General features: G+C 47.4%; 1 protein-coding gene across 1 annotated transcript in view; it reads left to right on the top strand.

Annotated features, from left to right (window-relative positions):
- The window catches only part of LOC119374846 (zinc finger protein 423), a 174,497-nt gene that overhangs the window by 35,087 nt on the left and 114,924 nt on the right, over window positions 1–24,486 (top strand). The gene's annotated exons all lie outside the window — the stretch shown is intronic.

Below are 24,486 nucleotides of genomic sequence, written 5' to 3'. Positions count from 1 at the left end.
AATATCAAAGCAAAGCTAATGAGATCACAATAACCTTGTCTACTATCCCAATAATAAATTATCTGTGGCACCAAGCAATACGCTTATTACGTAAGATGCTGCTGTAGTGCATAATTTTTAGAAACTTTCTAGCAGTCTTTCACGTATCACCATCGTGAGAGTCCGAGGTACGAAGCGCAGTCGGTATAAATCCATTTTACCTTAGCTTTATCTGTTCGGACTGACCATGGCTCATATAATTCCGTCTGTTTAATACGCTCGAGCGATAAGCGATCATCTTGGCGTTGTTTACGCAAGAATGAACCGCGTTGTGTTTGAGGTTGTCGTCAAGATGCACTTCGTACACGGTTCACTTTTGGCTTTGACCGGTACCTGTACGATTCCAGAAAGCAATTTTTGAACGATTTGCTACCTTTTTTTGTTTAATGCGAAGCACTTCTTAGCGAAACCGAAGGCACTTTGAATCTATCTATCTATCTATCTATCTATCTATCTATCTATCTATCTATCTATCTATCTATCTATCTATCTATCTATCTATCTATCTATCTATCTATCTATCTATCTATCTATCTATCTATCTATCTATCTATCTATCTATCTATCTATCTATCTATCTATCTATCTATCTCCTTAGCTTGGTGCATACCAAAACTGGCATAGAAGGAGATGAGTGCATGACGAACACGATTCACAGGTCATGGCGCGAATAACGTGACTTGCGTGCCTCGTACGTCGTGAAACCCTTTCCACCAGTCACGTGTGGCACATACCCGCAAAGCACGGCCCGTGGTATATGCGCCACGGGTGATTCACAGTCTATATCAATCCAGGAACAGCGAGCATAACCTTTGTAAATCTTGATACAATAGCCTTAAGGAGCCCGTGTTGCAGAGAATCCGATGCCGACGTCGACGGCGTTGTCCATGAACGAAAAATCCCGATGGAAGCGAATAATAAAAATTGGGGCGCCTATGCACTAGCGGTGCGAAGACTGAGCAAACAGCGGAGCTGGTGGCCTTACCCTCCTCCTATCCTTCCTTCTCACCCCCACTTCCCTTTCCCACCCCCTTGCTCTATTATACAACGCTATGCTATGTTTTCTTTCTCCCTCTCATTGTTTCTATCTATATATTTCTCTTTCTTTCGTCGTCTCTCTTTATCTGTGTTTCTTTCTCTCTCCGTGTGTCTCTTCTCGTTCTCTCGCCCTTAGCCACGCAATCATATGGTTCTCTTTCATACGCGAAGCGGGGTACTGTTGTGCCAAGGGTTTGCCATATAGGCAACGCGCGTTTCTCGTCTACGCGCTATACGCGAAAGCTTAAACAGCTCCGCAGTTAAAATCATGGATCGAGCCGGAATCGAACCCTGGAATTCGTTACGCCAGCGCCTAAAACTGCTTAGTAAAAAAAAAAATGTCGTTCTTTGGTAGCGATTGGTGTAGCTCTAAATCCTGCGCTAAATGCACTGCTGTGAAACCCGAGGAAGTGCGCAGCACGGGCACCCAGCTATTCCCGATCGTAGAGTTCCCACAGCTCCGTTTACCAAACCGTTGATGACGTCCATGTTTGAGGTAAGCATGTAGGATTTCCCCGGCACGAGTAAGAAATCTCGTGAAAGAGACTCGCAAACTCGGTGTGTGACACGCGAGCTACTTTTTGCGGCGCTTCATCGCCTTCCTGCTTGTTACGGTTACGGCAGTTGAGATATGTGTCGTCCGCAGCGAGTTCTGTCAAGTTGTTTTCCTTTCAGGCGTAGCGACGAAGGCGCCGGAGAAGCGCCGGGGGGATGAGCGCGCTTGGCGAGGTGGTGGCGCCGTCTCTTGAGCGGCCCGCGGGTCAGCCGCAGGTTTCCGAAGCGTTTTCAAGGATATTAAGTTAATTATTGCAATTATTGCCTGGTTATTTCTGTTAAGTATATTATTGTAGCCTTGTTTTAGGCCTGTATTGACCACTTGATTTTGAGCGCGACCATGCGACCTCAGACACTGGCTGAATGGACGACAAGCCGTGCCCCTAAAGTGCGACGCACTTAAAAGACACTATACAAGCTCCACGTCGGGGTAACGCCAAGTCTTGTTGCAGTGAATTTGCTATCCGCCTTAATAACAATGTAATAAACATTCACTCCGCAAGCTGTAGTCCAGCGTTTCTCGAATCCGCCGACGACCACTTCTTATGATATGCACATTATCGCACCGTAGCGTGCACTTCGTTGGGATAAAACTGAAATTGCTTTAACTTGAGTGTCGACGTTACGTCGGACTATATGATCTACCCTTAACACGCAAGCGTAGTCGACCTGCCTGTCAAGCCCACGATATGCGCATAACTACTAAATTTACCCGAAAACGTCGATCGACCTCGTATAACGTTTGACTGAAAGCGATAAATCCGGCATAGCTTCGCATGAAATCGATTCCTACTATGCGTGGGGTCTGCCACAATTTTTTTCGCTATGGCGATGATCGTCCCGAATCTCGGAAGAAATTACCGGTCCGAGCAGCCGCTCGTGGTGCTGACATTAGTGCACTAGCTGGGCCGAAGGGCCCCACGGGAGAGTCCGCGCTTTGCGATAATGTGTTTCTCGATGGGGACAGCGGCAAGCTGTCTCTAATTACGCAGCTACATAACAAGTCTGCACAGCATGGAGTGTGTACCAACTGACACTCTCAAATATCCCAGCCACAAAACCACTATCTACACTACCGCCGTACTTGTCTCGGTTAGCTGTCTGGAACTTGCCCAGAAAATCTTGTCGACACACATAAAAGCTTGACTCTCTTAGTGTATTCATGATGGATCTCAACACAAGCGTATTCCTTTTAACCTAATATTACCGTTTACCGCAAGTCCGGGTCCTGTGTTGGACAGCTTGAGCAGTAAACCCCTGCAGTTCATTTGATCCCATGAGCACGAGGCTTTTCAACGGGCGACTTCGACGCAGCGCATCTCAAAAACCATTTTATTTTTAATTACGAAGGCTTGCCCTCCGCGATATACGAAAGCGTGTCAAAAATAAACGAACAAATTTTAATCGTGCACAAAGCCTTGAAAGGAGCGATTAAATGACCCATGAAACCAACGTTCAAGGTCGGATGGTCGGCCAGGCACGAGGCCTCCTGCTCGGAGGTGGCGAAGACGGGTTAAGTCGCGTGAATGTAGACGCACATACGCCTTGCAAACAACAAGCCCATTGAATGCGAGATTCAGGTGGCAGTATACCTTTGCCAAGTTAATGATAATCGTATGTCCGAAACGTGCAAAGCGTTCTGATTATGCGTAAAAGAAGCGCGAACAGACATTCAACAGTGTCTGGCACTCAACACATTCTGTCCTTAGACACTTGCTTAGTTTTTAAATGTGCATTTCTTAGCGAACTAAATTGGTATGGCATAACATGACTGTATGACGAACATAAATGACAGGTCATAAAATGAAAATCATAATATGTCTGTCAAGATCGGCACGATTTACATGCCACGGTCTTGGTGCTCTTGCGGCCGTTTCGTTAACTTAATATATACCGAAATTGGTATGGCGTGACAAGAGTGTACGGTGAACATAAGGGATAAGTCCTAACGGGCAAATCATGACATCCATGTCATGTACAGCATGATTTACATGACATGGCCTCGGGGCGCTCGCGGCTGTTTGCTTGGATCGATATATAACAAAATTGGTGTGACAAAAGATTTCTGTATGATGAACATAAAGGACAGGTGGTAGCACGAAAATCATGACGTGCATGTCATGTTCGGCATGACATACCTGCCATGCTCATGGTGCGCTCGCGGCCGTTTCGCTAGCTTGACATGTATCAAATTTGGTACGGCGTTGTGGTGTCGTGACTTCTTTCTTGTGTCCGTGATTGCACGCCCTGTATTTTTAGAGTAAATGACAGGTTACTAGTAACATGACAATCATGACATGCATTTTATGTACATCATGATTTACATGCTACGCTAATGGTGCACACGCGGCCGGTTCGCTAGCTTGATATGCACCAAAATTGGTATTGCGCGACGTGACTGTATGACGAACATGAATGTCAGGTGGCAACATGAAAATCGTGATATGCATGTCATGTACGGCATGATCTACAGACACTGTCTTGTCACGCTTCCGGCTGTTTTGTTAACTGGGTATATACCAAAATTGGTATGGCATGACATGAGTGCGTGACGATCATAAATGACTGGTCATGCATTGTATGTACCAGAATATACGTTCCATTAGTATGGGATATACCATATTGTACATGCACGCATGCATGCATGACAAACATGCAATATATAGTGGACTAGAGTCTAGATGTCGAGGCATGAATGACTTCATTTGCCTCAAAGACAAACAGGGCGATGTATGCAGCTCTTTGCTGGCTGCTTCGCGCAACATCGATTCCCACAGAGCTTGGGATCTGCCGACTTTTTTTTTCTATTATATCACCACGGAGTGTCCAGGAATGGGTATAAAGCAGCTTCTCATACCCTCATGACGCCAAAGCTTTTACATCGCCCAATAAATAAAATTAAAGCGAAAGAGAAAGAGAGAGAAAAAGGAAACAAGCTCCTCTCAAGTCTTTAGCGTAAAAGTCGTGTAAAATGAGATTCACGCCATGTACATCGTCTATAGCTTCCAGACATAGAGAACGAGGTAAGTGCGTAATTCGGTATAGTTTCCTGATCATCGGCAGCCAGACACCAGGTATCTTTAAAATTTGTACCTCCCTCCTTCTCCAACATGGTCTTCTCTGTGGTTCGCCGATGCACATGCGAAAAGTACCGGTATACGAAGTGCCACTGTATTACGTTTCCGCACACGCGCAGCGAAGGTCATTTTCTGTGTCGCGCGCGCGGTTGTGTCTATTGGTGCTCTCCGGTGCTGTCGGCTGATCAGCGCCGCGAGTGATGTGCCCGACAGTGCGCGAACATGGCAGAAACCAAGCGGAGCAATTCATTGCGCGTCTCGCACGCGCATCCGTGCCAGGGGAGATTAGGGTCGGAGATGCGTCGCCCTGCCACACGGGGGCACGCTCTCTCGCTCGCCGGGATCCGGTGCGGAATGATCCGAGGCGACGTTGCACGCCGCCGGGGACAGCTAATGAAGATACGCGGCGGATCCCTGAGAGGTCGCGACGCTCCGCCGGTTGCGTCCGGGGGGACCAGCCGGCTGAGCCGTTCACCTGAACCATAAGTCTTCATTGCGGCCAACTTGGCGCTGTGGAACATGCAAGCCCGCGCACCTCGGCGGCCGCCCAAGGTGCGCCCTGCTGTGGCCGCCTGTTTGTCCGTCCGTCGTCCGGCAGCCCTCCAATTGTCACCCGAGTAATTTGCATACGTCCCGAGAGAAACCGAGTGGCGCGCGTCGTCATGGCGACGGCCCCGGAGAGAGCGCGCGGGCCGCGGGCGCGCTCGGTTCCCCCACGGGGCTGGCGGCGGCGGCGGCGCAGTCGTTCCCCCGGTCCCCTAATAAATGAACGCCACCGACGCTACCCCTGCGGACGCCTACGCGACGCTTTAAGCGGAGGAGAGAAGCGGGCATTTCCTTCCTCGATTATAAAGGGGCCTGCGCGCGACACCTCGACGTCACCGCGCCCGGCGGGCGACAGCTCCCCGCGCGCGCGGCCAGCCACTCTCGTGGACGCTGGAAATAAAAGACTCCCGCTTGCCTCGAGGGCTCCGTAAGCAGGCCCGCATTTCTGCCCGTATTGATCATTGTTACGCGCACGAGAAGAGCCTGCCGAGTCGCCCATTATTCGCGCACTCCAGAAAGCTGCGCGCTAAAGGCAGCTCGGACTCGCTGAATCGGAGTGCTGCGAATAGAAACAGAAAGCCGTCCTTAGAAGCCTCCCACTAAAGCGAGGCTTTCGCCCAGTGATACGTAACTGAGTCGGTCGCGCGGTCCTTTCACGTGGACGGCACTCAGCACGTTAGTTCCTCTTCTTTTCCTGACTTTTTTTTTTTTCGCCTTGTTCACATTGCCCCGCTCGTACTGTGTGCAGAAGTACATAACATAGCTTTCTTTGTTAGTGGCCGCTTGGAAGACTTCGGAGATTGAATTCGGCTGAAAAAGTTTGTGCTTCATGCTTGACTATAAAGAACTTGCATTTGCGCTCGAAATAACCGAATACACCTGCCAAGTGAGGACATGAGCGCACGATTTATAGATGGATTTTTTTTAATGTCAACTGCAGAAATTTGACGGAAACACTGGCGTTGAAATTTATTTCAAGCAGCCAGGCAAAACTATAAGAGCACTTAGGATACCAGCGAAAAGGCCGAAAGCCTGACAGAGCGCCTGACGCTAATTTCGCACCCAATATGATACAATGCTCAATGTTAAAACTTCATGAAAATAGTTAAAAGCGCAAAAAAGCCATATATACAAATACCAAAAGTAGTTACGTACAGTAACACCATTTATATCACGTATGTCCAAAAGGAGAAGTATCGCAACGAAATTATATGAGTACATGCATGTGAACCAAAATAAGACAAACGTAACCTAGGTGAGTATAACAGCGACATATCATCTCAAGACTGACCCGCACGGAATACCAGAACGATCTGATTTATTATTATTCTTCTCGTCCCCATTTGCATCACATCTGCCCTTTGTCACGTTTGGCTCACTGCACTCTCCCGGGTTTCGTTTCATCTCTCCGCTGCACATAAGAAGTAATGTGGCTGACGGCTGCTGTTTCCATCGCACCACGTGCAGCCTTACCTGATTTTACCACTCTACACAGGCCCACGAGTTTTGTGCTATAGGACCCTCATACCATTTCCGTACTCCAACCATATCGCCTATAGCGGATATGTTAGTGTTATAGCGGTAGCAGAATGCTGGCTTTATCGCTTCCCTGGGCTTTTGTTTGCTCCTCTGGAGTCTTCCACTCCTCCAAGTGAAGCTTCTCGGTTATACCGAGCATACATGTGGTCCGCAGCCAGATACGCTGGCTCAAAAAAGGTGGCGTATTGAGGACTGCATACCGGGGCATTCGTACAAGATATGTTGGGATACGACAGTGCTGCCTGAGAAAGAGAGAGATAATATTCTTTAATGAAATTCCCGGAGAGGTTCGCCTGGTTTGTCGCCTGGCTTGCTACTCCAGGTGTCGGGTGATGACTATGGTATATACAATGATCACATATACAGTGCTGCCTGTACAACACTTGCAACCCTCCCGGGAATCCTATAGCAGCATTGTCGTGCCTGGGTATTTGCATCCATCCCTTCTCGGCAACCAGGTTGTTGCTACGATAGGGCAGCGTCGTACCCAGACTCCGTTTGGTAGCGTATATAGTCGAGTCTCCGGGTTGAGGAACTGATGCTAGCAAGTTGGGAAAACAATAACAAGTTTACTGGCACTTTTCGTGCACTCAATTACATCATGACAAGGTCAGAGTTCAGCGACGAGCGAATTGGATGAGCCTGTTACCGAGGGCTCAGAGCCCCATTTCTCACTTAGCACCGTCGTTTTAACCCCTCAGGCTGGCTCCTCCTTCTTGATAACCACCAATCACACACACGACCCCACCCACCATGGCAGGGACTTTAACCATGGCACAGTCTATTTCACTGTCGCTGAGGGGTCGTTGCACTCTTGAAACAGCAAGGGTCAGGTGGTCAACGGCACGCTTGTGGGGGAAGCAAGGCGACAGGTTCCTCGGGCTCGTTCCTCGTACTCTTCTTTTCCCCGAAGGGCAGAACGTGTTTGCTCCCCCGATTCTTCCCCGAAGGCAGAACGTGCTTGCTCCTCCGATTCTCCCCCGAAGGCAGAAAAGGGTCTGCGGCGACTCCTGTCCAAAGATACAGGTCATGTCGTTTCGGCAGCATACCAAGTCAAGCCCAGGTGGCCCATTGTCTCCGGCTTTGCCGTCCCGGGAACGCCGTTTCCAGGAAAGATGCAGGTGTTCTAGCAGTGTGAGAGCGCCTCGCCCGCCGATTCTCATGGTCAGCGCGACGCCACCGACTGCCAGTCATAAGAGCATATACGCATATACTGATTTATGTCTCGGGTGACCCGCTGAGCGAGTCCATTAACTGATGGATATTATACGGGGCTGTAACCTTCAAGGTTATTCATTCATTCATTCATTCATTCATTCATTCATTCATTCATTCATTCATTCATTCATTGCCCACCGTGCAAGTGCATGACCCTTGAATGCAGGTCCGCTGTCGTATACAACACATATGAATCCCTAAACATGTATCTGTTCAGGAGAGATGCGATAAGTAACAGTATCTTTTACTTCGTGAACTGGTGTAATCTCTGCTTTTAAGACAGCTTAAGCTCTCACTGTCGTTAACTTCTTCTCAACTTAAGAACTACGCAGCGTGCGATTGAACGGGAAATGTCACGCGTAGTATTAAAGACGGGAAGACAACAGCGTAGATCAGAGGACAAACAGGCGTTGCTGATATTCTTGACAAAATTTACCGGGGCAGGCCATGTAATGCGTAGGACAGAAAACCTGGGGTCATTTAGAGCGGCGAAATGAATAGGAAGGGATAGGAGATGAAGCCGAGGACAGCATGATGGTTAGGTGGGGCAACAAAACTAAGACATTTGCATGCACAAAATGGAATCGGCTCTCACAGGACACGGTAAATGCTGGATCATTGAAAGAGGCCTTCGTACTGCGGTGGACATCAAAATAGGCTGAGGATGGTGAAGCCCGCACTCTAAAAATGTGTTCTACATAGTTTGCCGATTTGTACAACTGCGTGACCAGCCAGAGCGATGTACACATTGTCGCGGCCGAGAAATTAGCAAAGATGACCGACTGGAAGAACCGAAGGAGGACGAGGAAGACGAAAGCTGCGATGAGCCGTTAAAAGAAATTGGATCAATGTTTCTGTGCAGGGTGATATGTATCCGCTACATATTATATATAATTCTAAGGCCCTTTGTTTTAAAGTAAAACTGGGTTATTCCAAATTTTCGCACCCCGAGCTAATCAGGTTAAGCCTGATGTCTTCATAGGCTCGCCCTTTCGTATACGTGATGATAATAAATACACGTCTAACAAAACCAATGAGCGCTGCTCAACTTAGAAAATAGTCAAGATATATCGTATGGCTAAGGCGAAAGCCTCAAGTGCCTCACCAGACGCTGGGCTCGAAAAACGCGGCGTGCGTTACAGAAACTCTGCGTGGTAGTCAATTGTTCTACCTCAGAGCCACTACAGTGCTAGAAGCTGCTTTGGGAAAAGACCCTGTACAGGTTTCATGTCGGGTGAAGAGTGAGGTTAATAGCCGTAATACTGCGTGGCAGAAGCGTAGGATAGCACCAGGCGTCACACCATGGAAATTGCGCAACGAGTGAGTGGTGTGAAGCTTCCCACCCATTACGAAGGGCTCAGCCATCATTCATTACCGTCATCAGCCACAGCATCAACAAAGTGTGCAGCTACGCATAGGTGCGCGTATTGCTTCACAGACTTGTAGTGGGTCTGCAATTTTTTTGAAGAAAAGACATACAATGACAAAAGTGCTCCCGTGAGGAGTTCAAAGGTTTATTGTAAGGCAAAACATGTATACTTGATCGTTGCGCCTCATTCCCCTCACATGAGGGCGGCCAGGTTTTCGCCTTCTTGCGTTACAAAAGTGTAACACCTGCCGACCTTTTAACATCATGTATGGACGAGCATGGGATATGCCTTCTTTTCACTTAACACTCAAGAGAAAACCGGCATATACAATGTATTTGGAGACTGCCGTAATCGAAAGCTTGCTGCGTTTAACAGCCGAGTTTTCATGAATACGACAGTGGACCTCTGTGTTGCATTTACCATGTAAACGGCAGCAAGGGGCTCGGAAGCGAGCTCAGTGTTCACGTTGCTCTGCATTGAAAAGGTAAAGCTGTGACGTTAAGAGGGTGTTTATCTAACTATATTAGGCCAAAAAAAAAAAAGATAGGCTGATTCGGCTACATATGGTATCTAATTAATTTTAGTCACGATTGCATAGCACGAACCAGTAAAACAGGATAACAACACAGAAGAATGAAAAGCCCAGCAATCTATACGATTAACGTAGAAATACTCAATGTGAAAATGATAATATCCTACAACAGCAAGCGCCTGTTAGACAAGGAAAAGCATCGCACTTTTTTCGAAGCAGGTGTGCCCGCATGCACTACTCTTTGTGATTTTCTTACTTTGTTGAATACTTCTAAGCTCGAATAAATCAGTAAAGAAGAAATCGCTAACAGGACGCTCATTCTTGTTCATGATGTTTCCTTCAGTAGTATTAATAATATGCCGGCCCGTCATCAAGTGTATTTGTACGTATGAGTTCGTAACGTGATTTGCGAGCGTTATATGTTCATTACTTGAACATTACAAATTTGTCTGAGTCATATCGCTTGTAAAGAACGTTGCTGCCCAACAGAAGAACAGTGTAATCGTTCGAGAACGTTAGACCACAAATGTGAACATATCGCTTGTAAAGAACGTTGCTGCCCAACGGAGGAACAGTGTAATCGTTCGGGAACGTTAGACCACAAATGTCAGCATATCGCTTGTAAAGAACGTTGCTGCCCAACAGAAGAACAGTGTAATCGTTCGGGAACGTTAGACCACAAATGTCAGCATATCGCTTGTAAAGAACGTTGCTGCCCAACAGAAGAACAGTGGAATCGTTCGGGAACGTTAGACGACAAATGTCAACATATCGCTTGTAAAGAACGTTGCTGCCCAACAGAAGAACAGTGTAATCGTTCGGGAACGTTAGACCACAAATGTCAGCATATCGCTTGTAAAGAACGTTGCTGCCCAACAGAAGAACAGTGGAATCGTTCGGGAACGTTAGACCACAAATGTCAACATATCGCTTGTAAAGAACGTTGCTGCCCAACAGAAGAACAGTGTAATCGTTCGGGAACGTTAGACCACAAATGTCAGCATATCGCTTGTAAAGAACGTTGCTGCCCAACAGAAGAACAGTGGAATCGTTCGGGAACGTTAGACCACAAATGTCAGCATATCGCTTGTAAAGAACGTTGCTGCCCAACAGAAGAACAGTGGAATCGTTCGGGAACGTTAGACCACAAATGTCAACATATCGCTTGTAAAGAACGTTGCTGCCCAACAGAAGAACAGTGTAATCGTTCGGGAACGTTAGACCACAAATGTCAGCATATCGCTTGTAAAGAACGTTGCTGCCCAACAGAAGAACAGTGTAATCGTTCGGGAACGTTAGACCACAAATGTCAGCATATCGCTTGTAAAGAACGTTGCTGCCCAACAGAAGAACAGTGGAATCATTCGGGAACGTTAGACCACAAATGTCAACATATCGCTTGTAAAGAACGTTGCTGCCCAACAGAAGAACAGTGTAATCGTTCGGGAACGTTAGACCACAAATGTCAGCATATCGCTTGTAAAGAACGTTGCTGCCCAACAGAAGAACAGTGTAATCGTTCGGGAACGTTAGACAACAAATGTCAGCATATCGCTTGTAAAGAACGTTGCTGCCCAACAGAAGAACAGTGTAATCGTTCGGGAACGTTAGACCACAAATGTCAGCATATCGCTTGTAAAGAACGTTGCTGCCCAACAGAAGAACAGTGTAATCGTTCGGGAACGTTAGACCACAAATGTCAACATATCGCTTGTAAAGAACGTTGCTGCCCAACAGAAGAACAGTGTAATCGTTCGGGAACGTTAGACCACAAATGTCAGCATATCGCTTGTAAAGAACGTTGCTGCCCAACAGAAGAACAGTGGAATCGTTCGGGAACGTTAGACCACAAATGTCAACATATCGCTTGTAAAGAACGTTGCTGCCCAACAGAAGAACAGTGTAATCGTTCGGGAACGTTAGACCACAAATGTCAGCATATCGCTTGTAAAGAACGTTGCTGCCCAACAGAAGAACAGTGTAATCGTTCGGGAACGTTAGACCACAAATGTCAACATATCGCTTGTAAAGAACGTTGCTGCCCAACAGAAGAACAGTGGAATCGTTCGGGAACGTTAGACCACAAATGTCAACATATCGCTTGTAAAGAACGTTGCTGCCCAACAGAAGAACAGTGGAATCGTTCGGGAACGTTAGACCACAAATGTCAGCATATCGCTTGTAAAGAACGTTGCTGCCCAACAGAAGAACAGTGTAATCGTTCGGGAACGTTAGACCACAAATGTCAGCATATCGCTTGTAAAGAACGTTGCTGCCCAACAGAAGAACAGTGGAATCGTTCGGGAACGTTAGACCACAAATGTCAACATATCGCTTGTAAAGAACGTTGCTGCCCAACAGAAGAACAGTGGAATCGTTCGGGAACGTTAGACCACAAATGTCAGCATATCGCTTGTAAAGAACGTTGCTGCCCAACAGAAGAACAGTGGAATCGTTCGGGAACGTTAGACCACAAATGTCAACATATCGCTTGTAAAGAACGTTGCTGCCCAACAGAAGAACAGTGTAATCGTTCGGGAACGTTAGACCACAAATGTCAGCATATCGCTTGTAAAGAACGTTGCTGCCCAACAGAAGAACAGTGGAATCGTTCGGGAACGTTAGACCACAAATGTCAACATATCGCTTGTAAAGAACGTTGCTGCCCAACAGAAGAACAGTGGAATCGTTCGGGAACGTTAGACCACAAATGTCAGCATATCGCTTGTAAAGAACGTTGCTGCCCAACAGAAGAACAGTGTAATCGTTCGGGAACGTTAGACCACAAATGTCAGCATATCGCTTGTAAAGAACGTTGCTGCCCAACAGAAGAACAGTGGAATCGTTCGGGAACGTTAGACCACAAATGTCAACATATCGCTTGTAAAGAACGTTGCTGCCCAACAGAAGAACAGTGGAATCGTTCGGGAACGTTAGACCACAAATGTCAGCATATCGCTTGTAAAGAACGTTGCTGCCCAACAGAAGAACAGTGTAATCGTTCGGGAACGTTAGACCACAAATGTCAGCATATCGCTTGTAAAGAACGTCGCTGCCCAACAGAAGAACAGTGGAATCGTTCCGGAACGTTAGACCACAAATGTCAGCATATCGCTTGTAAAGAACGTTGCTGCCCAACAGAAGAACAGTGGAATCGTTCGGGAACGTTAGACCACAAATGTCAGCATATCGCTTGTAAAGAACGTTGCTGCCCAACAGAAGAACAGTGTAATCGTTCTGGAACGTTAGACCACAAATGTCAGCATATCACTTGTAAAGAACGTTGCTGCCCAACAGAAGAACAGTGGAATCGTTCGGGAACGTTAGACCACAAATGTCAGCATATCGCTTGTAAAGAACGTTGCTGCCCAACAGAAGAACAGTGGAATCGTTCGGGAACGTTAGACCACAAATGTCAGCATATCGCTTGTAAAGAACGTTGCTGCCCAACAGAAGAACAGTGTAATCGTTCGGGAACGTTAGACCACAAATGTCAGCATATCGCTTGTAAAGAACGTTGCTGCCCAACAGAAGAACAGTGGAATCGTTCGGGAACGTTAGACCACAAATGTCAGCATATCGCTTGTAAAGAACGTTGCTGCCCAACAGAAGAACAGTGGAATCGTTCGGGAACGTTAGACCACAAATGTCAACATATCGCTTGTAAAGAACGTTGCTGCCCAACAGAAGAACAGTGGAATCGTTCGGGAACGTTAGACCACAAATGTCAACATATCGCTTGTAAAGAACATTGCTGCCCAACAGAAGAACAGTGGAATCGTTCGGGAACGTTAGACCACACATGTCAACATATCGCTTGTAAAGAACGTTGCTGCCCAACAGAAGAACAGTGGAATCGTTCGGGAACGTTAGACCACAAATGTCAGCATATCGCTTGTAAAGAACGTTACTGCCCAACAGAAGAACAGTGTAATCGTTCGGGAACGTTAGACCACAAATGTCAGCAAACATTCACCCGCCAGAAAAGAAGAAGCCAGATTTCTTATTTCAAAATGGCACCCTAACTTCATATCTCTTCATATCTCACATAGATATATAAAGCCTAGTTATATAGGAGCCTAAAGATAACATTTTCCCCCCAGCGCTATCAAGTCGGCACTCTTAAAACTTTATTTAGATCGCGGTGTGCAATAAAGGGTTCTCTTAGCTTTCATCTACCAGTGCTCCAAGGTTTTAAACAAAACTCGACCAGTTTACGCAAACAGAAACAAGTACGTAATCTTCAGGCTGGTTAAACATCTATCAGTCTTGTCTTTTGTCGTTGTTGTTGTTGTTATTGTTGTTGTTGCTGGCAGTGAGTTGCTCAATTATGATTAATCGTAAACCATGCATTACTGCTCTAAATTTTATGTTATCAAGGAAGTGCGTGCCTTATAATTTTACTATCGCCCTTTCTGTCATTTGTTGAACTTCTCGGCAGTGAACTAACGTTACCGAACGGGCAACATTTTCAAAAATTATATTTGAAAAAGTCGGCTTACTTTCAACAATTTTCCGTCAGCAACATCGAAAGACTGCCTCCTTCTAATAACAAACGGATTTACGGTGCTTAATCACAAATTCCCTGCTGCAATGAAGATTTTTCTTATTTAGATGTGAAAAAATTACCAGAGCCAAAACGATGCTTTAAGTTCAACGGAAGTTGTGTCTAAGGGTGTATCTCAATGGACGGAAGTATACCTTGTCGAAAATGAAACTTGTTGAAAGTAGGCACTTTCTTGTGATTAAAAAGAAAATGCTGCCCTCTGAGGATCGCTGGTGTACTGTAGTGAAGTACAACAGACTGCAGGAGAGGCAATGTTCAATATTTTTGGGTGTGGTTGCGCCCAGTTATAAGAAACATCGGCGAATTACAAGATGTTAATTACAACGTCATTAAGTTGTCCAACCGCATAAAGATTAGGCTAGGCTAGTATCACTTGTGCTCCCCTGTTCAACTCTTGTATGCACATACGCATATCTAAGAATGTCAATAGATTTTCTTTTTTTTTAGCAATGAACCGTTTACGCTACGGTATTACCATTCAGGGTTAAATGCACCACGATCCGAAAACATTGTAGTGCGCGAATTTCTCGATGCCTCCGCTAACTTGTTGCGATGACTATATTGGCTAACACACGTCTTGCAGATTAATATAGCGAAATGCCGACCACGACGGTACGTTAGTTACGTAATTACCGCACAGTAAACCGGCACTGCTAAAAGGCCCTAATGTACGAACTGCCGCCGCTGTAGCGCAATAGGTTGGAAAGTGCACGCTTAACATGCGTAATGCGGAGCTTGTGGGTTTGGCACGCACCGGCAGCAGACTGTTCTTATGTTCGCTTTCATTTTTCTTTAGCTTCAATGAAAACAAGTAAAGTCCTCTATGCTTCCCTTTGGCCTCTTTGTCTGTTAACTTCATCTCTTATTGTGACTGACAAAACCATAGGGCTCCTCGTTTCGGCTTCTCCTTCATTGTTGTATACCTTGATATTCGTCTGATGGACCGCGATCGTTCTAAATTCAACGAGTCCCTTCCTTTCATATCGCACATTTCTTTTTCTTTTTGCGCGAGTGCCGGTGAGTGTTGGGAAGAGAGGGGCTCGTCTTGAACCGGCGCCGCCTCTCCTCTTCCGAGAGAAGAAGCGCGCGCGAAACTCGACATCGGCCCCGGGCTGTCAAACGGTGGAGAGGCGGAGAGGCGGCGGCCCGCCACTTCTTGGAGTGCGCGCAGACACTTTTCTTAATGGGCGCGGAAGATTAAAAAGGCCGGTTAGTCTCTTGCCTTGTTTTGATTAGCTACCTCTGAATTAAGGAGAAGCCTTCTCCCGGTTTTAATTATCTAATGCGTTCTTTGTTAACATCGATCGCTCATGCGCGCGCTCTTCCTTGTCCCCTCTTCGCTTGTTCATTAGATGTTACGTACAGCGCAAGTGGGGCTATGTACGAGTGTTCCGTTCGAGAGCATAAGTTCGCAGCGTTCTTCCTTATCCGGCGCCCGCACCCCGTCTTTGTATTCTTCTTTGTTCGTACTTCTTCCCGTGTTGGTATAGCTCGGTGCCCGTAAGAATGAGTGTCTTTAATATTTCCTTTCGTTCCCACACCGCCGCCGCCCTTTGTCGCTGCTTTTATGAACGGCGCCCCTCACTCACTGGCCGTGTATCGACCTCGATTTCAGGCACCCCTCGCGAGACACCGGTTCGCAGTCGCCTTGTTACCGAGCCACGTTATTTTGCAGCTAATTATGGTCCGTCTCGCCGTAAGTTTGAACCGGGGAAGATCGCGGGACCTCATTACTCCTGGCGAAAGCAAGCCAGCGGTATGCTGATTTCGCAACTATGTACTTTTCTAAGATAAAATTATGCTCCTTGTTAATATACGTCCGTCTTGTTTGCGTGGCCGTGGCGCAATTCAACGGATGCATTGTTCACGCGCTTCGCACGCAGCGCCATCAGATTTGTATGGACGGGCAATCATCTGGTTCTTTTAATCTTATACCTTATGGGCTATATGATCTGGCTTCGTAAGTGCACGATCGTATAGATGCAGCTCGAACAACAATGAACTTTAACAACCTGCTCAACCCGCGCCACCCAATTTACACAAATTACGAGGCGCTATATACTTTACCAACACCCACCATTGCAAAGCAGCTCCCACCATTGTGGGAGCTGCTTTGGAATGGTGAATGATGCTCTCGCATCATTTTTTTTTTTATCATGCAAGCACTTATCCTCCTTTTTACCATAGCCACTTTATTCTTATGTACCCTGTCGAATTGATTACAACGGTTTTGTTTTGTTGATTAGGAGCTTTTTAACATCAGCTCGTTCTGGAATTGGTGGCATTAAATCGAAATTGTTAAAGGGTGGCGCCGCATACGCTCATCTTTTAGAATTTGTGATATTTTCTCACAGTCAGTGTAGTCCTGCAGCGTACGACGCGACTGGGCGATAGGAAAGGCGGTGCACTGCCTGTGCATAAATCAGGTAGTCTTCGCATCACCTCCCGATTCCTGTCAAATGTCGCTAACCAGTGTTCCACGTAAACTAATAAAATTTCAATATACTCGCATTTGGTCAGATTTCTTGAATGTGATTTAGTTTCTTTTCTCCTCGACGTGGTTTCACGAAGGTTTTCCTTGCGAAACACAGGTCTTGTCCCATTGTGGTTGTTTCAGGCCATCGATGGTTTTATGACAGCCTGCATATTCCTAAAGGTTGTTAAAACTCCTGATTCCTTTCCTCATTTCTTTACTCTATTATGACCTAAGCCAGCTAACATCAATGTCAACATACTAAAGTGCATCAAATGTCTTTCGAATCGTCGTTCAACGCAGTGGCTGTAATTCCAGAGTTTATCCTGTGGTCTCTGGCCTTCCACAGTGTTTTTGTTCTATGGCCACTGTTACTCCCTATCACGGTGTACTCCCAATCTATGTAAACGATGTGATTGCCAAAAGTTTTATGTACTATCAACCTATTTGCCGACGAATGTGTTGCTTATCGAACTGGCAAGAACTGCTTGGCAATGCAAAATTGCTAAGGCCTGGATAACGTTTCTTCCTCGCGTTCCAACTATCTAGTGAACATCAGCGTCACTAAGCGCAAGAGCATGCGTATGTCTCGCGTCATTCAAATAACGTATACCGTATTGTTCTACTGGTTAACAGTACTATTGCCATTCAGAATACGTTATCAATACCACGAAACGAATATTGTGCGTTCTGTCCCCAGCGGTGGCAACTTATTTTTTTTTCGTAAATCTTAGTTAATTTCCCTTTGCAACATAATTACAACACTTCAGTTAAAAACTACAATAAATGGTCCATATGCTTTCCTTGGCTTCATTAAATTGACACCAGTGAGCGTCACCTCATATAAATACTTTGGTATTAACATAGCAGAAAGCCTTTTGCGGACGTTCCATGTGGAGTTCACAATGCTAATCGCATGTCAAGCCAGTTGGTGATCCTTGACAGGCCTGGCGAGCCGCAATAGCCAGTGGGGCCCTGGAAAAGCGGCTCCAGCAACGGCAACCAAGACGTAATAAAGTTCTGAATGGCGTTCATATAATTTGGCGTCCATATATTCATGGTGTCATGAATCTAAATCAGATTGGATGAAGTTTTTAGAGCGATAGCTCTACTGCTCCCGGTGCAAGCCTAGGAAACGCATGTGTGCATGCGTTTGACCTTCAGTCTCGGACAAGGTCAACGCCGGCGAAAGACCTTCAACGAACACCATCGCGGCGCGTTCCCGATAACGAGCAGCGGCTCAAGGTGAGTCTTTCGTGCCGCCACCACCAGAGGCGCTGGCTGCCTCCAAGTTCACTGCGCGTTCGCACCGAGAGCACCGACGGCGCCGAGCAGCGTCTGTGTGTTGCCTTCTAGAGCAACACATTGGCTCCCTTGTCGCAGCGTGTAGTCGAAGCGTATAGAATTCTCGTCATCCTTGCCTAAACCAAGACATGCAATAAAGTTAAAATTTCTGCAAACCAGTGGTCTCATTCTTCCCAAAACAAGCAAAACCTAGCTGTCGCTCGACAAACTTGGTTTAACTGCCTTCAACCACGGCAACTTTTCTCGCACTCAGCTTCCGTTTTTTTCTCTTACTTAAATGATTATCAGTAAATGTCTACATGGAGGCCTTGGCCAAAGAATAAAAATTTCCCGACTTGGCCGGGGCTCGCTGTACGCAATAAATATGACATAGAGACATATTCTGCACATAATTAAGTTCATTCAACTGTACATGCAATTCTGCACCTGTCTCTACAAGAGCTCAATAAAACGCGACAGCCGTGTTCGGAATCTAACCCGCGACCTCAGCAGCGCTACCCATACATCCACTAAGCTTCCTTGGCGGGTTTGCTCTTTGAAGCTATAAGTCATATACATTGTGTGGTACTTATGCCTATCCCGACCGAGGCGGCCGCATTTCCGATGGAGGCAAAAATTCTTGAGGCCCGTGTACTTAGATTTAGGGGCACGTTAAAGAACCCCAGGTGGTCGAAATTTCCGGAGACCTCGACTACGGCGTCTCTCATAATCATATCGTGGTTATGGGACGTTAAACCCCAACAATTGTTATTATTATTATTAACGTATCCCTAGGGTGTTGAGTAATCACAAAATTGGTATCACCTCTGTTATAGCAGTCTAATGTACGCCTGCAAGGACGGGAGCATTGTCTTATTTTCACTGGTCTCCTACACTCGCGAACAATCAAACACGAAGACAAGAACACAAAGACCTGTTCTCTGAAAGCTTCTGTTTGGTGTCAGAAAACTAGAGGCAAGCAGCGAAGCACGAAAACATTGCGCAAAGATTCTGATGAGCTTCGTCGGTAATGTGCACAGGCAAGATTATCGACGACGAAGCGAGAACACTTAGCAAAGCCACGCTGTCATATTAATGTTCTCGAAATGGGCATCTGTTTGCGGGGAAGACAGTACAAAGTCGCTCAGGCACGGCGAGAGATGCGAGGTTAAGCGCATGGACACTTCTCTGAATACTTATGTTTTCCCTTACCAAACTGTATGAGGTGGATTGGAAGTATACTGACAGATGGTCCACATAAAGATGGTTCACAGGCGCCCTCGCAGCATTTTGACTGGTGAATGCTTCATAGCAAATTGTCAATGAACAAAAAAAGCTTGTGTGCCGATGCAAAAACTTGTGCGTCAATGTACTTTTATGTCAGTGCATAAAAACAATGCGCAAAAACAATGCACAAAAAACAAAGAAAGTAAAGAAACAGCTGATTTCGAAGGGTTGAAAAATATATATACTCTTGATTTTAAGCTAATATTGTGTACGCTATCGCGATTTGCCGGCACCTATTCATTCATACGAAGTGCTTGTAGTGCGAAGATGGCCTTGTGATTATAAGTCGCCCATATTTTGCTGCGTCTTGATTCTTCACTGCACAGCATAGTAGCGACGTTCTGAACTATGCAGTGCCGGATGTTCTAAGATGCTGGCCCCTGGTCACCCCTGAGAGCGTGAACTACACGTCTTCGCCGTGAACACGTCGGTTTGAATAAGGAATGCAGAAACTGGTTGTAGGAAAACGCGAGGTTTACTGTTGGCTCGCTGGCATATACATTTCTTTAGTCATCGGTACTGCCGATAATACTCTACCTCTCTTCTCCACTGTCTTGTCACCAAGTTTAATTTTTATAACCAGCATGACAAGCGTACCGGGTGTACACAACTAGCCTCAGGCCTTCTCCAACAAGACCGAGGCTCCGTGCAGACGGAACTCCGCTGCTCGAGCGAATGCGTCCCTAGCGGCAAAAAGCGCAGATTTGGCGGGATGCTCTCACGCGCTCGCGATGGGGTGAAGCCGAGGAACGATGCCTTTTACGATGACTATACTTTTCGTGCTTTTCGCTCTTGGCCAGTGACCAGAGCGACGGTCCGTCCGCGTTATCAGCGCGATCACTCAGCCGCAGGTGGTGGGCGATAAGAATAATATAGCATAAAACATCGCTCCGCGAGTGTACCTCTGTTCGTAGGAATGCCGAACTCCAGGAATAATTGCTGCGTTGTTGGGTGCAATAACACCTACAGGAATTTACCGGGCACGCGTTTTTACCGGTTTCCATTTAGAGAATATGAACGGAATCGGCCTGAACGGTGGACCGCACTCGTTCGACGAAAAAAAAGTGAGTTTTGCCATGGCAGCAAAACGCGAGCCTCGACGACGAACTCGGCGGCACTGGTTAAGTCGGCACAGCGAATGCAGTGCCATGGCCGTTCGATGGAAAGCGTTTGTTATTCAGCGGCCGTAACAGTGCAATTGCTGGTATCGCCAGATTCAAGCTGCCGCTGAGTTCGCTGCCGCCTTAGCCCGAGGGTGATAGGCTGCGATTGTTTAGTAAGCGAGGCAGCCCGCGTTACACGTGGGCAGCTTCGCTCAACGGGCTCGTCAACTTCGTTGTCTTGCCCCAGCTCATGCATTTTATGTTGCCGCGTTCGCCTGAGGATACACGAGGTGTAGCGTAAAGAAGAACACGCGCTAACGCTACGTTCTCTGACAGCTGATAAAAATTTGACGTCTTTTGGAAGCAAGCGGGAAAGAAAACGCCTCAAGCGAAGCACCAAAGCACGGCGCAGTGGCTTGCCGCCGCCTGCGTCGTCTGCTTCCTTATCCCGCCAAATCTGCTGCCGTGGCCGCTTTGGCGCTGGAGACAGCGCGCGACTGTGGCGGCTCCTAACGTATGCACGGTGCCCTATCCTTCTGCATGCTTGCTCCTTCTCTTCCACTATCCGAAACTTCCACCTCACCCCACCTCTTCGCAGCATTGGACAGTTCGTTTGACTGTGCGAATTAAAGGGTCATTCATTTATTCATTGTTAAGAACGTCATTTATTCGAGCCTAGAACATCAGATAAAACAAAGCACGGGCTAATAAAGACTCCGTGTGGAGTTCACGTTCATATATACTTTTCGTGCAATGTGCTTTTTCCGCGCTATAGATTTAGTTACTACAAAAGGATTAACAACTATCTCACGGGAATGCGTACACTATATATAGCTTTTGCGAGAGCGTAGAAAGAAACGTACAACCCACATCTGCGACTCGTTCAACCCCTTCAGAACGCTGTTTTGATTATGTATCTTTTTTTTTTTTTTCACTCTCTTCATGCGAGTGTGTGTACAGATGGGGCCCCCTTTTTTTTTGTTCTCCAAGTGACCTCCCCTGCGGAGACTGGGAGCGCACCTGTCCCCTTCCGCTCGACGGACGCGCGCGCATATGTAGGCAGCCCGGTGTCCGCATCCCGAAGAACCGGAGCCGCTCGCGCACGCCCGTCGGAGGTCAGCACGCGGAGTGCCCTCCCGGCAGAGGCGAGCACTTTTTTGGACGCGGCTCGCCGACTGCGCGCGCTCAGCGCGTGAATAATTTACAGCGGAAAAGAAGAGGGACGCAACGGTGAATAATAAAAAGAGGTGTACGTGCGCCAAATAGCAGCAGCAGCAGGAGAAGAAGCGGCGGCGGCATGTAAAAGAGAGCACGGAGCTTCGTGTCGGCGGTCGTTCGCGGTTCGTCTTGACGGGCACTGTGCGATTTTTTCTGGCTGTAACAGTTTCGGCGAGCGTGTAACGTGCTCGCGCCGAGAAAGTTTACAGGCGTGCGTGCCGACCGAGAAGGGAATGGGGCGCATATTTTCTTTTCCCCGTTGCTCCCGCGTCCAACTGTGCTTTTTGCCCGTCGCTCCGTAGCTCCTCCGACTCATCTCTGATGGGATGACTTGCATTTCTGTTTGTTTTAGTCTTCCTGCTCGTTTGGATTTAGACTGCTCACTGGCGACTCGTAAGCCCGTGAAAGGTTCTACGGCTGGATGTTCGCACGAGCTTTGTAGAACCATCTTTGTTGTGTCTGTCTGGGCATAAACAATATAATGTTTTTTCAGTTTATAAAAAAAGGGCCCGCTTTAATACTCCTTAGTGACACTTCGCTGCCTTGTTTTGTTAAAGTAATGGCCAGTAAGTCTCAGATGCATCCCTTGCTTAGAAAAGACGTCTTCTCGCCCTTTAGCTTCGAGTGCATTTGGTCGTGTTGGTACTGAGGTATCTGCATCTCCTCTCAACTCCAGCTGCGTCGTACTCGAACGATTTGTCGTTCTTTCGTTTACTTTTCTGACCATTCCCGGAGTTTCCTGTGCAACGAATGCTGCCATTGAAGAGGACATTATAGTGAAGTTACTTCAACAGCAAGCTAGCTTTACCGCAGTGCACAGTCGCTGTAGCTGAGGATAGCGAGCCGAGAAAAGTCAAGGACATGCGACGTGCTGCGCCGCGCCTGAACACATGTTTGCAATCATGAAAGTTTAAGGGTAGCGGTGCGGAAGCAATATATGACAGTGAAGACTACAAGGTGTGTCGTATCGCGCTGCTAAGCTTGAGGGCGCGGGTTCGATTCTCGGCGACAGCGGAAGCATTTAGATGGGGTGAAATGTAAAGAACACACGTGCGCTTAGATGTAGGTGCACGTTAAAGAACCCCTGGTTGTCGAAATTGATCTAGAGTCCCCCACTACAGCACGCCTCATAAAATCTTGGAATTTTGCAGGCAAAGGGCCTTTAATAATGCAAATAAGTCCATTACATAATATGGATATAGCACAGTCATCAGACATATACATGATTAAATACTGAATACACAGGCATATGTGTCAGAATATAGTTTAAAGCTTCAGGTTCTGAGGCGCTACGAGGGGAAGAAAGGGAAGAGAGAGAGAAAGAGACGCGTAATCGGGCTCACAGACACCGCTCAATAGCGTGCGCTTTAAATCACCAATTTTGGCCCGTTAAAGCGCGCGCTATTGAGCGGTAGCTTTCGATGTTCTGTATTATTGCGGGACCTGTACGCTATCCCTATTCCTGAATTATCTCCTTCTGTCGCACTTAATCAAAGAACGGAATTTCGTACCTGCTATGCAAGATAATCTGCTGGTTACCTTCAGCCCGCCTTTTCAAATTCAATCCTACACAATGCCTCAGACTTCCCACGGAGCGTAGACGGAACATGGTGATGAGGGAAATAAGTACGTATGCCTTATGACTGAAATGAGCTAGACATGTGGTTGCTTTAATCACGCTGATAAACACACAAGCGAAGACGATGTTGATGCGTGCGTTGAGTTTATGAAGCCGAGACACGCGCGGGCATCGCCTAACATCTGTTGTGGAGAAAAGGGAAGTATCGTCACGTTCGAGCATAAAAGGGTTTGTGCTATAATGTTGGTCACACGCAACGACCTAACAATTAGGCCGAATGTCTCATTAAACGCCTTAATCTCTATAATATAGTAGTTACATTTTTATCGTATTGACTTTTGCTGTTGCTATCGTTGCATATCAGTGCTTTAACTTCTACACGTGCGATCCCAGGCTTTATGCAGAGCTGTCATCCTCTCGGTTCTGGTGTTTCTGTGTGCCACGACGAAAGGCGCGTCTGTTGTGAAAGATGTGACTCCGAGTCCCGCCCAAGTCGTAAAGTGCGCCTTTTCCCGGCCTTCCACTGCCATGTGTGCGCCGTCCCCTGTGGCGGTGCGCCGCAAGTCCTCGCGCTTCCAGGGTGGCGAGAAACGCCACTCCTTCGCACGACTTCTCCAAAGGCCATCCTTTCCTGGGGAGCGAGAAAAGAGAAAGAAACAAGAACCACGCGCCTTCCTCGAACTGCGAGGCTCCTTCTGCAAACTGGGTCATCATGCTGCCCGATGGCCTGCCGCATGCGGCCCTTTGTTCGCGGCCCGCAGCTCGGCCAGCCGAGGAGCTCGGACAGCGGAGACGCGTGTCCCAGCGGGCCCTCGTTAGGCCTAACCAGGCGGCCGCGCTCCCCCGGGGACCCCGACGGACCCCCTGCCGCGGAGCCGGCCCGGGCCGGACCCCCGGGGAGCCGCCGTCGCCCAAATTGACTCGCCTCGGGGCGGCTGGCGCGCATGTGCGCCTGCCACAATGGCCACGCACTCGGCGCGCGCGCGCGCTTCTCATAATAGATAGGGGGCTCTCTCCGCTGCAGCGGTGCTCCGCGGGTAACGTGTCGCCTCCACCCCGAG

This window comes from Rhipicephalus sanguineus, chromosome 1, assembly GCF_013339695.2.
Source record: "Rhipicephalus sanguineus isolate Rsan-2018 chromosome 1, BIME_Rsan_1.4, whole genome shotgun sequence".
In the NCBI taxonomy this organism is placed as follows: domain Eukaryota; kingdom Metazoa; phylum Arthropoda; class Arachnida; order Ixodida; family Ixodidae; genus Rhipicephalus; species Rhipicephalus sanguineus.
The sequence above is the reverse complement of the archived record's forward strand: the minus strand, read 5'-3'. Positions and strand labels throughout refer to the sequence as shown.